The following is a 15793-nucleotide window of genomic DNA, read 5'->3' as shown; positions in this document are numbered from 1 at the left end:
TAGTCGTAACCCCGAAGGGGCAGGGGAATCGTTAAAAATGCTCGTAAGAGGGTTGTCTGACCTCTCGAGGTTCAACCTCGATTAAAGTGAGCCACGAGCACGGCCCTCCCCGTCGTCTTGTTATTTCCCCCATAACCGCGCGAACTTGTAACGAATAAAGGTAGTTCCCGCGGTCATTTGTTCCCGAATGCCCTTATCTTATTACGGTTTAACGTCTGCCCACCTCGTGCACCCTTACATCAGAAATGTCCGAAAGTGAATGCTCGTTGGAATTCATGTTTTTCGTTCTGGTTCATTTAGTCGCTTTAGGGGTTGGTCTGTATACTTGACTATCGCTTATCTAACGTCAACATTTTTCTAACTTTTCTTGTCAAAGAAATACGTTCTATAGTTCTATTCACGTGTAAGATCCTAGATGCTAACCCAGACCTAACACTGCACACGTGCCTCGTAGGCTCAAGTGAACAGTTCCCATGATATTGAAAAAGATTCAGATAACGATCACCCGTAGTGTTAAAGAGATGTTTGTTCAGTATTTTTCATTTCGTTATAAATATTTTTCTTAATAAATATTCAGTGTAGTAGACTATGTGCAGTCTAAAAGTATATTTTTTATTACAATATCTATGCATTATGGGGCTGTAAGGCCGAACATGTGGTTGATACTGCGGTCATTTTGTGTTTTAATTTATTTCCATGTTTGCTCGTGAATTTGATTCTCTGTTTCGCAGACTCGAGTATTTCTGAAAGAAGATATAGTACTAGTTACAGTTAATATTACAGTGAAACTGTGGTGGTTTAAGTTTGCATTGAAAATTGAAACAGTAACGTCAGGTTTCATAACGACAGCCACCTTTTTTTTTAATCTTGCCTCTTACGCTTTAAATTACCTTTAATTATTTAGATTATACAGTGAAGGAAGTACTTTTCTATTTTATTGTAATTTCTAAGGGTAATAGGACGTATTATTATTAGTTACTAGTTGTTGGCCATGCGAATAAAGGAAATACGTGTTGGACTTCGCTTTGTCTGACCATATACGACACGCGACTACTAATAATGCTTGTCACAAAGAGAAACTCCTGAATACAACTTGTGCATTCAATGGAATGCAACTGTTTGCTTGTAATATTGTTTCGGGTATTCGTTACCAAGGAAATAGTATTGTCTTTGAACTTTAACGAGCCAAACTTTACTATGTATCGCTAGAAAAACATATTTTACCCTGCGACAGGAAGCATTCATCAATTAATGTTACATTACTTCGACTACTCGAAGTGTTTCCTCTCCGAGACGATTTCCTCTCTTCTTGGGGAGAGTGTGCAGTGGTGTTTGTTGACTTCTTTTTTTTTTTTTTTCCATTGTTATGTAACATTAGTTGACGAATACTTCCTGTCGCAGGGTAAAATATGTTTTTCTAGCGATACATAGATGAAAATGGATGAATAATTAAGAGAAGTAAGGGGAATGAATAAAAAAACGAAGGTTTGCTTTTCGTTTTGCAATATAGTGTCGTTGAAATGACAATATTCTCAATTGAATTATTGTTTGGATAATGTTTTTACTGCATAATTATAAGCAAACCTTCATTTTTTTATTCATTCCCCTTACTTCTCTTAATTATTCATCCATTTTCAACAGCAATTATCCCAAGGCAGGATAACGATCCTATTACTGGAACGATCAATTAATTAAAAAGTTACCTAAATAATGATTTAATCGATTAAAATATTAGTTATGAATAGGCCAGTGTACATTGTTCTCATCGGTTATCCACCTTTCGATTAAGATTTCCGTTGCTCTTGCGTTGGACAAAGAATAATGGATAGGCTGGCTTCATTATCGAGACAATTAAAACGAGTATGAATTGAAGTGGAGATAGAGCTGGAAATTAAACGAGACAAGGCTCTGAATGGATAATCGATTTAGAAGGTATGCTGCTGACATGATCTCGAAGCCATTCGACTGCTAAGATGGCTACGATAGCTGGGACGATATTATTGCAGGATTTAAGGGAATAAAGGAGCTTTCGAAGTTAAAATTGAGTTAGGAGCGTGAAGCGACTGTAACCAACTGGCGCGGCAGAGTCACCAGGACTCTCGAGTAAACCGAAGCATGGCGTTTGAATTCAGAGGAGACGGGGAATATACGAGGTCCCGCTGTTCTAAAGGGGAGGCTGCACTTAAGACACGAGTCGAAAGTAGCAACGGCCGCGAAACGAACAGCAGGGGAGAAAGATGCAGCTCGATAGACATTGAGAAGCATTTACAATGGGAACAACAGAGACCTTTGGCGGTCCCGGCAGTTTCATCTTAGTGGGGAAACTTTCTTCATAACATCGTCTCTATGAGGAAATTAATTCTGTCGCACTGTACCTCGGACGAATGCGCAAATATTGGGAACAGACTGGGGCGGTGTTATTAATCTTGTGTAAAAGTCGAGTGGCTTCGAGTTATCATTATTCGTTTGTGAGAGTTGCTAATAAAGAAACTGTTTCGAAGAGTTTTGAGAATGTACTTTCCGGGTTTAAGATTAATTCGAATTTCTTGCGAGTTGTTTGCTTGTCAACTCGATGAACAACTGAAACATTATGATATATAAAACTTGAGTGTTAAATTTGTTAAATGGAATTTGTAGAAGGCTTCCTATTTTCTGCTGCTAAACGATTTTAATGAAAAAGCATTCGTTTTAATAGCAATGCCTATTCGAGTCTTGCATTGAATATTACATCATCATAATATTCTTCATCATTAGCCGCGTGTTTCATCCCTTAAGCACTTCTGCGAAGGAGACGACTTTCTTTTTATCAAAAATCCATAAAAACCATGTACCTATGTATTTAGAATCAGTGTCTAAATATTTTTAAATAATGAAGTTGGAATTTCGACCGTAATTTTTTTTTTTAAAATTTAAAACATATTATTTCGGCGCACAGTCTCGGTCAATTAGAAGAATAAAAGCTAATTTGCAAATATAAGAAGTATCGTCTTCCGACGTTTCGGTCAATATTTAGACCTTTATCAAGGAAAGTTTGACTAACTAAATACTGCGTATGCTTATACGTAACATGCTTGATAGAAGCGTGCGACGTACGAGTCGGTTGAACAATGAGTGAATATTTTTACAGCGCCAAATTTCAGGCAACTATTTCGACGAACAAAGCAGAGGCTTCTTCTCAAATACGCTGCATATCCGAAAAAAAATTTATACAAACGTTTAATGTAGGTATGTAGTTATACTTGATCCAAATATATAAAGCAAACACCATTCTGCATATTTTTAAACAATTCCAATACACTCAACCGAAATTCAGACATATTAACTAAAGCAGGTATATTTCAGAAAAGCCCTCCAACCAGCTTTCCTAAAAAACCCAATCCGGTTACATCGAAATGAACATCTTGATGGAATAAAATCATCGAAAACCCAATAAAAACGTACGGAATGACCTGTAACGCCATAGGAACCTGTAAAGTCCAACGACAATAGAAGGTTAACGTATAGCGGGTGCAATCCGACGGACAAACTACGAATAGTACTCGTATAGTTACGCGGGGATGATAAAAAAAAAAGGAGTCGCAGCCCGAATCTACGAGCTTTTGTCCAGTATTGTGGAGTGCAAACGTTATTCCCGTGGCGTGTGCAGCTTTGAAAATCAGTAAAGTGTGGTTTTTATTGGAAGCACCGACGTGTGAGTCGAGTGGTTTGAATACGGGTACGTGGTCCGCCATTCGATAGCGCCGCACAGATCAAACGTATCGACCGCAATTCTGCGGGTTTCATACGATCCGTGTAAGTGCCAGGCCGATCGGGGACGGACAGCTATGCGCATCATGTATCTAATTGCTGCATCTCCACAGAGCCACGAAAACCATTCGACAGCGCGGTCCCCAATTATTTTGCGGTGAAATTTCATGTAACTTCGCTGGGCGTCAGCAACTTCACTCTGACGTGATTGGTCCTCTTGTTTACCCTCAAGTGTTCGCGAAACGTCGACAAGGGCCGGCGTGTTAGCGGTGTTGATTTTTTGGCGTGATATATTTCGAGCATTTTGCTTCTCTGCTTTTGAAAGGGTAATGCAGAGATTGTAGATATTTACTATTTACTGGTCGAACAAAATGTTTGGGTAACTTTTTTTATGTGCAATTATTAGGAATACGTTTGAGATAGTGTTCCTGATTTCTCGATATATTTTTCTTTCTCGAGGAATAAGAAATTAGATCGTGCTTCTTGAGAATTCTCGAGAATTCTCGAGAAATTGAAGAACAATATTATAAAATTTATATTTTTGGAATAATGTTGATTTATCAGACACAAGAAAACTTTAACTAATTGTTCACTCTTGTCCAATTTGCACAAAATTTGTATAAATGAAAAAGCAGATGTTAAATATAATTGATTTTTATTTAATACAAAATTTGTGCAAAGCGAAACATCACTTTTTTAATTTAAAGTAGGTTTTTAATCTGTTCCTTTTCTTTTTTTTGTGATAAAATTTGTAGCTGTAGAAAAATTTCTTTCGTTTTGAGTGGATGTTGGGTTCAAGTTATGGGAAATTGGGTGTTCTTCTTTCAGTGGACTGAAAAATATGAAATTCATATTGTAAAGTCCGGAATTTATCTTTTTCTTGGTTGATACTAAATTTTTGGAGGCTTTTTGCGATTGCTAACTCTAATTGTTTTCTTAATGGTAATTCTTCATTTTGAGGATTCGTAAGTTTTTCTGTTACTGTTATATTTTCCGAAAAGTCTAGCTACCTACTTAGAATTTGTTTTGCCGTTTTGTATATACCTGTCTTGGATATTAAATGACAAAACGTGTCTTGTGAATCTTTTCGAAGAGATTCTGGATTACACATGCAAAAATTTTGTAAGGGATACAATAATTTTGTCTCTTCTTTTCGATATTTTTTATTTCATAGCCACAATAAACTCATTACTTAATTCAGTAGGTATGCAATTTTTCTAAATTGTTAAATAAGAATTTAAGAGCACCTTCACTAGTAAATAACGTCGAATCTTCTCCACTGAGATTTTCTATTGTAATTCATATAGTTTCTAATGTTACTAATAAGACTTATTGTAAATTGTAGATGTGTTTATACTTTCGCGATTTCCTAGACTTAAGTTTCTCGAGAAAAACAGTATTTCTCAAATAAAAAATAGGCAAATTTTAAAATTTCTCCAGAAATTCTCGAGAAAGAATTCTTGAGAAGGAACATTAGTTTGAGATAATTAAGTCGCTGTTAAACAGTTTTGTTATCGTTTTGTGAAGGGTTATTGTTTTCTATGGTGAAGAAAATTTTATTTCCTTCTTATTCTCAATACGGTTCTTGGTTAATTCTTTACCCCGTTATAGATTTTCATTTCTTTGGGGATTATTCCAACTATGACAAAAATACAATAGGAAGTTGTTGCTCGTAGGTATATGTGTATATATGATTTATGAAATGCACGGCGATAGCCAATTAACCCATTGCCCTCCAATTTATTTGCTCGTCGATCCACCAGATATCTGTTTCTCAGTGCTGCACTTATTAAATAATGAACTTTGGAATAGGAATAAATATACTATAATGGCTTCGAAATTAATCATTTTTTTTTTAATTCTGCGAACCACAAATGCTTCCAATTTGAACTGTGCCGTGTCTAAGAGGCATACTTCCATTGCAAATATGTAATCCAAACACCAATTTGCTGTATGGAAGTCACTATAGGATCACAAGTGTTTATAAATGGTATATTAATATTTTCAGAACAGTTGCAAAAAAGCACGATCTATTTCAACTAGTATTTTTACTCGAAGCGAAAAACTGAAAATTTTCCTGCTGGAAATTACTATTGTTCATTGTTAGGGCGTAGGGCGTGCTGGTAATAACTGTGTAGGCGGAAGCAAAGTATGTAGTTGCACATTGGCATGGAGTTACGTATTACTTTGCGGTGAATTCCGTAGAACCGTGACCTGAGTGTTTGAATCTGAGCCAACATTATTCTCTGAATAATACGAATTCACGCATTCGTGAATTAACGGGCATTTTACACGTGAATAACATTTGCAACTCAATGAGCGCATTCGTAGCCCGCATATTTTAACGCGAAATGAGAGATAAGCTGCAGAATAAATATACAATATAATCCACAATATAGAAACTTTTTCCACAAGCTGGATATAATTATCTGTGGTTCTATTTAAATTATAGCCAGAATAACTCTTCCTTTCAGTGTCACCCTCGACGATATCGAAGATGGAAAGCACATTTTCACGCGAGAATATTAAGTTTATTACCACGTGTACCTTATTAAGAGATAAATAACGCCTCTCAGTTTTATCATTAAAATTCCTAAAATCTCAGGTAAATTATTTCCCAGTAAATACGCGACGCAAGTGCATAGTATCGTGAAATTTTGTAGATAGTCTAAGATCCAGGTACGAGAATTCTAAGTATACTTTTCTTTCTTCTAAGGTAGCGTAAAGTGTTTCAGAGTGTGTCCGCGTGCTTGAGAGAGATAGGATAATACCATGCACTTAGGAAAAAGGTGACTGCAAAGTGAACCATGTAATAAAAAATTGAAGTACAACCCCTGGCAATAAGTTTGGAACCAAACGCAAAAATACGAAATTAACAAGAAACACCAATATTTTTTATGTATAATATGCAACGGTATATATATGAAACGCGTGGTAACGTTAAATTGGTCTAATTTAAAGTAAAAGCACCAAAAATAATTAAGAATTTTGTTTATTATATACTACAAAATATGGAAGAAACAAAATGTGTCTGGGAAATTTTTGCGTTTGGTTCCAAACTTATTGCCAGGGGTTGTAGAATAACGGGAGAAGACTTTTCAGTCATTTTATAGTTGCTTCGTTTATCCTCAAGATAATGAGTTCCCTAAATTATTTTCGTAAATATTTTCTTCAAAATCATTCTGCTTTCATTTTGTAATAGATGTGCCTCACTATTCTCTTGTTGCTCTTCCTATGTATTGAAACTGTAATAATAAGAATCTACGTAGTCGTGAAACAGAGCAGTGGCGAACCCCGGGTCGTCGTGAGTTAGTAGTAACTTCAAATTGTCTCCTATAACTCGGTGGTGGGATTTTATCCAAGGATTTCAGGAGCGTAGATGTTCTTTTACAACCTGGAGGTTGTTGCCCTTCAGTAAACTCCGAGAAAGTTTCTAAGGGAGTCGGGCATAAAATTTATCGTCCTTGGTTCCCATAATACTGAATCATCTTCAAATGTTATTACGCTGTACGTTCGTAGCGTGCTGGTCATGGTGCACATTTGCATATCCATGGACGAGGTGATACTAAAGGCTGCACTTTCCTTCTTCGTTGATATTAGAAGTGCTATCACAATTTCATATATAGATCTTATAGGAGACTGTTTTCGCAAGCTCGGTATTAGTGTGCACCTCTTAAAGTGCATTCTGATAAGATGGGCGCAGGCTCCTACATCGAGTCTTTCTAAACAAACTCACAATGTCTTGCAAATTTGCAGCACAACCATTACCCCCGGGAAAGCAAATAAAATGGCCAGGTGACTAGTAGAAGGTTCAATATCTCCCCTCAAAAATCCCTAGAGCTAAATAGGCTTAAAAAGCAAAAGAAATCTTCTTCTGAAACTGCCTTTACACATTCTTCCAAAACGTAAGATACCTACCCCTATTACATCCCTATCTCAGCACCCTTCCTACAGCTCCTACCATCCAGGTCATGGTGTTATCTTATCCCTAGGTGCCCATTTACTCAGTCCTTCGAGCAGAACACTATTATCTACTCCTCTAGTACAAAAAATCCTTTATCAAACCTTCAATTTTCGCGACGATTCAACTTATTTATCCCAACGCGAAGAAACACTGTGCGTGGAGTTAATTCGCCTTCCCTAGTTACCAGGTTAACAATTTTCGTACCACGATGGTCAGACGAAACAGGTACTTCTCCAGTCACTATCAAAATCAATATAATATAAAATCATAAAGCTAATATTTTTTTATAATTGAATATTGCTGTTTACTTCTCTCGTTACCTTTCATTGTCCTACCAGAAACCTGAATTCCCATCGTGCCACGGTACGTATTAATACCCAGAAATTTCCCCGAATCGAGCTTTCTGCAGGATCTCAGCAATGGTCGGCATGGTCGAGACCCTAGTTCGCTAATTCCCGTCTTCGGGACATGGTGCTGGGGTAAAAACGCCCTTGGCGGCAAACCCCGAGCCCTGGGACACGCGTAGAGTGTGCATACGTGTGCACACGTGTGACAGAGAATGAAAAAGACCGTGTCGAGGCAGGAAACGGGGAAAAAGGGGATGAAAACCAACGCCATCTAAGCCGATAGAAAGCTCTCAGCGTTTTCATGGAAAGTTGGCGCTCGAAAAAGGCGTGCTGACGCGACGTTTACTATTTCTCTCTACAAAAAAAGGACGTATCTATGTGGGTTCGCAGCCGCGCCGGCCGTGTTCGCGTTACGCCGGCGTAAATCTTCTTTCACGGCAATCGATGCTCCTAAAGGGTTTGCTTACAACGGCGATCGATGCGTTTGTCAGCGATCGGATGCGACAATATCCGTTTTCTCGTGAGCACTGGCGATTCGAGCAGTCGCGCGGGATTTAACCGATTACACATTACAATATGGCCACGTCGGGTCCAATATGGGAAATATCGCAGCCCCTTTTCCCCGGGGTGCAAAGAATGATTTTATTCTATTTTTTATTTTATTTTATTCATAGATTTTAGTCATCAAACTTAAACAGAGCAATGTAGAATATTATATAACTTGGGATTTTATGGAGATACGATGTATTAAATGTGAGGATACTATCAGGATGCGAGGACATTTAAATTTGAAAATATGTGGAGTGCTGCAATGCTTCTTTTTCATCGTTACCAATTAATCAAGTTAACATTAACAGTGCGCAGGCACTGACGTTACAGAATTCTGTCACTTGAAGCTCAGATTTGTTTAAAGTGACTTCTTATAAAGGAACTCCGGTAAATCGAAAATTGTTTTTTTTTTTTTTTTAAAGTGTGCAGGTTTGTAGGAAACCTCGATACAAATCGCGAGGCGATGAAAGTAACGATTGGATTTTTATGATAGCAGCTAGGTACGCTGGACTAGGGGATTTTCAGAACAGTCGCAATGCAGGACTATCGTTGGGGGATTTGGTTAACGATAGCTCAGCGGCTGGTTGTTACGAAAGTTTCGCGAAAGGCACGGATTTATCGGACGAATTCGAAACGGCTGCATAGATACCAGCCTCGAGACACCAGAATCGTGTAGGAAGTCGATAAACGAGCGGTGTCTAATGCATTGCCACGCTCGATACTTCTCTTTCAGCCCGAATAATGTCAGAGTTGATACGGGGCATCGTTTCCCGCGAGATCGTTCCGTGGCGATATGTTGCTCGACACCTGTGGAAAGAATGTTCTTTATCTTTTCGGGGATATATTGATTTCTCCATTAATTCGTCAGAATTCCAGAGAAATGTTGGGTGTTGGTAGATTCTAGGTAGAAAGTCGCTATCAAGGCTCGTGAGGGAAAATCACGAGCGAAACCATGAATCATGGTGGACTCAAATTAAAGTTAAGAGGAAAACACGAATATCCAAAAGTTAATCGGTTCGTGGATATTCTAGGTTTCAATTTGTTATTCACTTAATTGAACTGGGGCGTTTACGTGAGACACTTCTACCTGTCGCCGGACCCATGAGTGGTATTTTCACTTGTTACAGGTAGTTGTTATTTAGTCGAGCTGGGAAATGTGTATGTTAGAAATATCATTGCGATAAACGGGTTGTAAATGTAGCATGGGATAAGATAACGAGAAATTGATCACAATGTTATAAGTTTAATCATGTATCGTGTTAAAACCTAGCCTTATTTGCTACAAAGTATTCTTTGAAAGGGAGGAAAATTTTATTATTTTTCTATTCTATTACTATAAGTATTACTCTATTACAATTGCTACGAAAATTGTATTATTGTAAATATTTTTCAAAAGGAATATTCTAATTTCAATTACACATTTCCATAATTTTCTATAACTAAGATTTCTTAGGAAAATATTTGATTTTGGATAGAAATTATTCGATACTATATTACTTAACAAAAAAACAATATACGTATGATTTGAAAGCAGAATATTATGATTCACTGTGAAATAAAAAATATTGCGATATTCGTTGTAACTTGAATTGCCTTTACAGCTCGTTCATCAAGAATCTGTTTACCACTGTAATGCATCCTTCATGTTTCATCAATATGGACACACGTCCGTGTTCGCTTGAATATTCTGGGTAACCAGATTGCGTTTCTAACTTCGATGAAAAGTGATCGTGAGCTGCAGCATTGCATCCTCGTTGTAAACTCGACTGCGTTACTCAAAACGTCATGTTTTACCAGTTAAATGTCAAATAGCAGAAAGGAGTAGATGATGCATTATTTGAAAATAGCAAGTGACATTTGTTGCAGTTGAACTTCAAGGTTGCTCAGAAGGAAATGAACGGTCAGTATATGTATACTACGGATTTGAAATGTAATTAGAATATCCTTAAATAAATTGCCTTCTTTGACGACTATTAAAAAATCATCCGTAATCACGTTACCAATTGATTGAATTTATCTAAGTTATAACGTTATCATTTATAAAACAATTATGTATCACCTACTACTATTTTCTCAAAGCTCCAGTTCAAGATTTTATATTACATTTATATACGAATTGTACCTCCTTCGTTACATCTAAATTCTTGCACACGAAACTATAAAATGTATCAAAATATTTATCGAAAAATACGTAAATAATAGGTAACATACCCATTCCGAATAAATTACTTCAGATATGTTCATATATGAAGGGACCTCGCCTAGGGAAAATGAAGTTACATAGGTCCAACTGCTCTTTCCCCAACGATTTAAAGGATTTCACAGTTGAGTGGAAATTAATATTCAGCAGCGACGATCTCTATAAATGTATAAGCACGTGATTCGGTAGAAGGATTATGGTTGGACCGTGGGCGCAAACCACGAGCCGTTAGGATTTCGCTTATGGTTACGTCTACATCTTCCGTCCATCTGCGTAGGTACCATGGGCCCATTGTCTGTCCCCTCGTCAAGGGGTTTATACATAGATTAGGGTGTTTCTGTAATTCTGGGATATCACGTAGGTAGCATTGTTGTGTTTCCAGCGTAGCATCCGTTATGCCATTGTACTTGAAATTTCGGAGTCTCTGATATACCTACAGCATTGCTCTTATTAGTACTTTACGCCCCAAAATCCTCGTTATTCCAACTTTTTCACAAACAAAACCGGCCAGGAAAATTGTAGTTATAATTTTAATATGTACACGTAAACTGGGGTGGCTTTGCCCACTTTTCGGAGAAACTTTATTTTATTTTATTGTGAAGTAATTAGAACGTATGGTGCTTTGTAATCGATAGCAATAATTTATCCAAGGTCAAACGATACAAAAAAAAACAATAGCGAATTCAATCACATGGTAATTTTTCAGTCAGAGTAAAAAAAGTGGGCAAAGTCACCCCGGCGAGCAAAGTACTATGCGTTTATATGAGTGCCTTTATATCTTAACTACTGAACTACTGAAATAATTACCTTTATATCTTAAATACTGAAATGTGATCTAAATAATTCCACTGCATTCTTCTTGCATCTTAATAAAGTTGTTCGCGAGTTGCCATTTAAAGTAGTAATTGAAGGAAAATCATTGCACACGTCTGGCATCGATAGCAGGAACAATTCAAGCCATCTCCACCGCTGCTCGAATTACGATATTCCCTTGCTCCATTTAGGGATGCTATATTTCGTCTTGTATCGTGTTAGCAAGCACTCGACACACTTTACGAACGGGCACGTAAGAGGTTCGTTAAAGTTGCGGGATTTTTGCCGCGCCGCGTGACGTTCTGAATCCTGGAGTTTCGATCGCTGCGCCGCCGCTTCCTTCAGCAAAGTTCCGCGGCAATGGAGCAGAAGCGTAAGTAAGTGATTTAGAAACTCGAGGAGGCAACTTGCCCCGCAGTTCGAGACTGACGGCGTAGGCAAATCGAATGGTTTCTAAGCGAGCCCGCGGTTCTGTACAGTATGACGCAAAGCTTTATTCTGAATTGCGAGGGGGGCAAGTAGCTGGGGCGCATTGTTCGCGTTATGCGTCTTTGGATAATTCCATCGATGACAGAACAGAGCCGCTCTTCGTTGCACATTCACGCTGATGTGCCGATAATAAAAATAGATCGTTTATTGCGCAGTGTTTGCCTATAAACGGACCCTGCGTCTGTTCTTGAACGGTATTTGCATCACTACCAGTTATAAGTTCCATAAATGAAGAGCACGAGGGACTGCAATGGACGTCGCAATAACTTCCAAGAACGTGACATCACAATTTTGTAACAATTGCGCGGTCGTTTTCAGATGCACTCCAATTTCTTACGTACATTTCACTAACGAGGGAACTTTGGCAACTGGAGGATTAAAAAAGTGTGATTTTTTTGAGAAACGTGGTTCAAATGATATAGCAATGTTTGGTGTTGCGAGTTACTTTTCCTAAGTACGTCCAGAAATTCCTAAATAGGTTTTAAAATTACAAAATTTTTATATTTTTGGAGAGCTGTAATTCAGGTGGTTTCAGTGACTAAAAAATATTTATATCAATTGAAAGCTCCGAAGAATTAAATTCCGTTTAATTCTCAAGTTGCCAAATTCCTTTACAAGACATAGGTCATCTTGCGACAAAAACATCAGTGTTCGAGTTTCTTTTTGGCCACCACTGTACATTAAGTCAGAATACTGTTCGTTACATTTCTTGATACTTGAAGCTTCCAGTTTCTCGTGTTGCCAACCGTAACTAATTTGTTTCGTTAAATAGCGGGTCAGGATCTCTCATAATTCTCGGCAGCTCCTATTTAGCACCGTTCTGCAACGCCCAATACTTTTCGAAACTTTAAATAACCCCGCTTAAAGCCGTGGCGATTTTCTCGCGAAATTACGACACGGAAATTTTCGAACGTTAGGCAGGAGTGTCGTTGAGACCAATCGATGTCGCAGCATCGCGATAGCTAAAAGATGATTGCTAAAAATTCTTTCGAGCTATCATCCAACCAAACACATACTGGGTAATTCATTAAGTTTAAGTCGAAGGTTCCAGACTATCACTATTATACCGCTGATCCCATAATCGGTGCCATGGAGGAGGTCAATCAGTCACTCGCGGATATAGATCTATTCACTATATCACTAGATTCGTTTCGGAATCAACTGTTTAGCCGACTTTTTGTATAATCTGTCAACTGCGTTGCAGCGTTTTATGTTTTATGTTTTGTGGTTCGCAGACTGTTTATTTTCTTCGTATTTACCTGTTATATTATGTATTCTAAAGGGTTTTTCTCGTTTAAAATAATAATAATAATAATAATAATAATAATAATGATGATGATGATAATGATAATGATAATGATAATGATAATGATAATGATAATGATAATGATAATGATAATGATAATGATAATGATAATGATAATGATAATGATAATGATAATGATAATGATAATGATAATGATAATGATAATGATAATGATAATGATAATGATAATGATAATGATAATGATAATGATAATGATAATGATAATGATAATGATAATGATAATGATAATGATAATGATAATGATAATGATAATGATAATGATAATGATAATGATAATGATAATGATAATAATTAACATTATCATTTCTCAAACTATTAAAAATTACTGAATTTAGATTGGAACCACATGCCTTCCACTTAACTGTGAAAATTGATTACAGTGGAATCTTGATTACACCAACGAACTGATGTCTGTTAATAATTCCTTACACAACACGTTTTGGCAATATTTTCTCATTGAATCGCGGAAAGGAATTTTCCTGCGTTATCTTTACGGCCACGCAAACGATCAGCGCATAGTGGACCTTGAATTTTATAGTCGAGAGTCACAGTCGATCTAGAATTAAACGACACGAGGCTTAATTAGTCAATGAATTCATTGTGTCCTCGGAGGCGTGCTTCAAATAGTTGAGACCGCAAAAATGTGGGAAAGGAATTCGCCGGTTGCGATTGCAATTATTGTAAAGCTACCAGCGATATCCTATCTGCACGTGAGCAGCATATATACCGAGACCTTGTTAAAAATGACCGTTAATAACGTTCGCGGCTCTACGCGATTTATGCTCGTGGTTCGCCACGTTCGGGAACAGCCTGCTCTAACGAGACCTTCGTTTTATCGCGAAAAGGGTTTCCCGACAGATAAAGCAGTCGCAATTCGCGAGCCAGAAATTATCACTTGCGAGCGATAAAGATAGGTTCCTTTAATATTGCCGCGCATCCTCGTCGATATAAAGCACCGAAACTATTACCCCCGAATGTTCACTTCGAAACGAAACCAACCAAGGCGTTCGCTTCCAACGCTTTATGCAAAACTCTCCCGACAGAGGCGAACGGTAGGCCCGCCCGACTTGAAGCGGCATTTTTCAAAATCTCGGGCCACTCAAAGTGCCACTGCAACCCCCGTATTACATTTCACCGCAAGTTTCCGCGGAAAGAATATCCTCCCCCGTCGCTCTTTCAATACCACGCATCCAAGATCGATCATTTCGATTAGGAGGGAAACCGTAGATGCCCGTATCATGGCTCCGTAATGAGGCATGAAAACGATCCCGCCGCTAGCTGCGTGGGCGTGTATCAAATATCCTGCTAATGGCGATCCCCGCAGGAGGAAGAAGAATCGAAAACACGTAATGCCTGTGATTTACGACTCAGAGAGCGCCCATGGTTCATCGACCGCGCAAACCGTCAACGAATCAGGGAAAAAGTATGAAAACAAAGGGCCGCGGGGTGGGCAGCGCGGGATCGCGCCTATCGAGCCTGCATTGGTACTCGGGCATTCGCATCCTCGTCGACGCTGAACGGAATCACCGAAGGGTGGAAAACTACCGAGGGTAAGCGATATTTCCTTGCGGACTGCAGACGATTTCGCGCGAAGGCCTCCTCTTCCTCCGAGGCGCTCCTTTTTTCTGCTGTCCATTAGTGGAGCACAAAGAGTTCTTTTCTCCCCTGACCCCCACCGTTCTGGAACTTGCCTGCGCCGTCTGGTCGGTCGCGTAATTAAAATCGGATTTATTGTAATTAGAAGCGGAGCAGCTGGCGTCCTGGCCGACCGTCGCGAGCGTGACACGCCCTTCCGCGCTCCCCGTCGCTCACTCGGGCGCGTGCAAAAAGTTCTAGGGAAAACGGAGGAACAGCTGTACCGAAGGAAGGTCGAGTCCTGCTGCTCTTGATTCATCGCGTCACATTAACACTGGCTCCCGCCTCCAAGGACAAAGCGGCCTCTGCTTCCCCCTCGGTGACTGCGCGCATTCAAATTCCGCTCCGCGACGTTCCGCGCGTCGCGAGCGATCGACACTTGACTCGCTCAGCGATCGATGCAGCCGATACCGGTGGCATTCACTGGGAACAATTGTTATTGTTCGTTTCCTTCTTCTATTCTACTGCTCCCCCGACAATTATCTTCTTGTGGGATAGAGCAATTAATCTTCGCCGCGCTGCTCTGATGATTCACGGGGAGTGTGGAAGTGTTGGTTGTTAGGCCACTTCGGTGGGTTCGGTTCGCGAGGCTGCTTGGTGCAGGTTTCCGTGCAAGGTGTAGGAATTTTTTGATTCCTTTTTTGAGGGATTGAAGTATTACATACTCAATTGCAAATTAGGAATTAGCTACTGTTAAGGGGACTAGGCAGGCAGAAACTCGA

The 15793-nt window shown here is 38.9% G+C and overlaps 1 protein-coding gene across 3 annotated transcripts in view; it reads right to left on the bottom strand.

Moving 5' to 3' along the window:
* LOC143378317 (uncharacterized) overlaps positions 1 to 15793 on the bottom strand; it is a 160994-nt gene that overhangs the window by 18993 nt on the left and 126208 nt on the right. The window contains exon 1 of one of the 3 annotated variants that reach the window (XM_076830019.1): positions 11615 to 11732. The exons of the other annotated variants lie outside the window; for them this stretch is intronic. The gene's annotated coding sequence lies outside the window, so the exon portion shown is untranslated. Of the gene's footprint in view, positions 1 to 11614; positions 11733 to 15793 lie in introns of those variants that run through there. 3 annotated transcript variants of the gene reach the window in all.

This window comes from Andrena cerasifolii, chromosome 1, assembly GCF_050908995.1.
Source record: "Andrena cerasifolii isolate SP2316 chromosome 1, iyAndCera1_principal, whole genome shotgun sequence".
Classification (NCBI taxonomy): domain Eukaryota; kingdom Metazoa; phylum Arthropoda; class Insecta; order Hymenoptera; family Andrenidae; genus Andrena; species Andrena cerasifolii.
The sequence above is the reverse complement of the archived record's forward strand: the minus strand, read 5'-3'. Positions and strand labels throughout refer to the sequence as shown.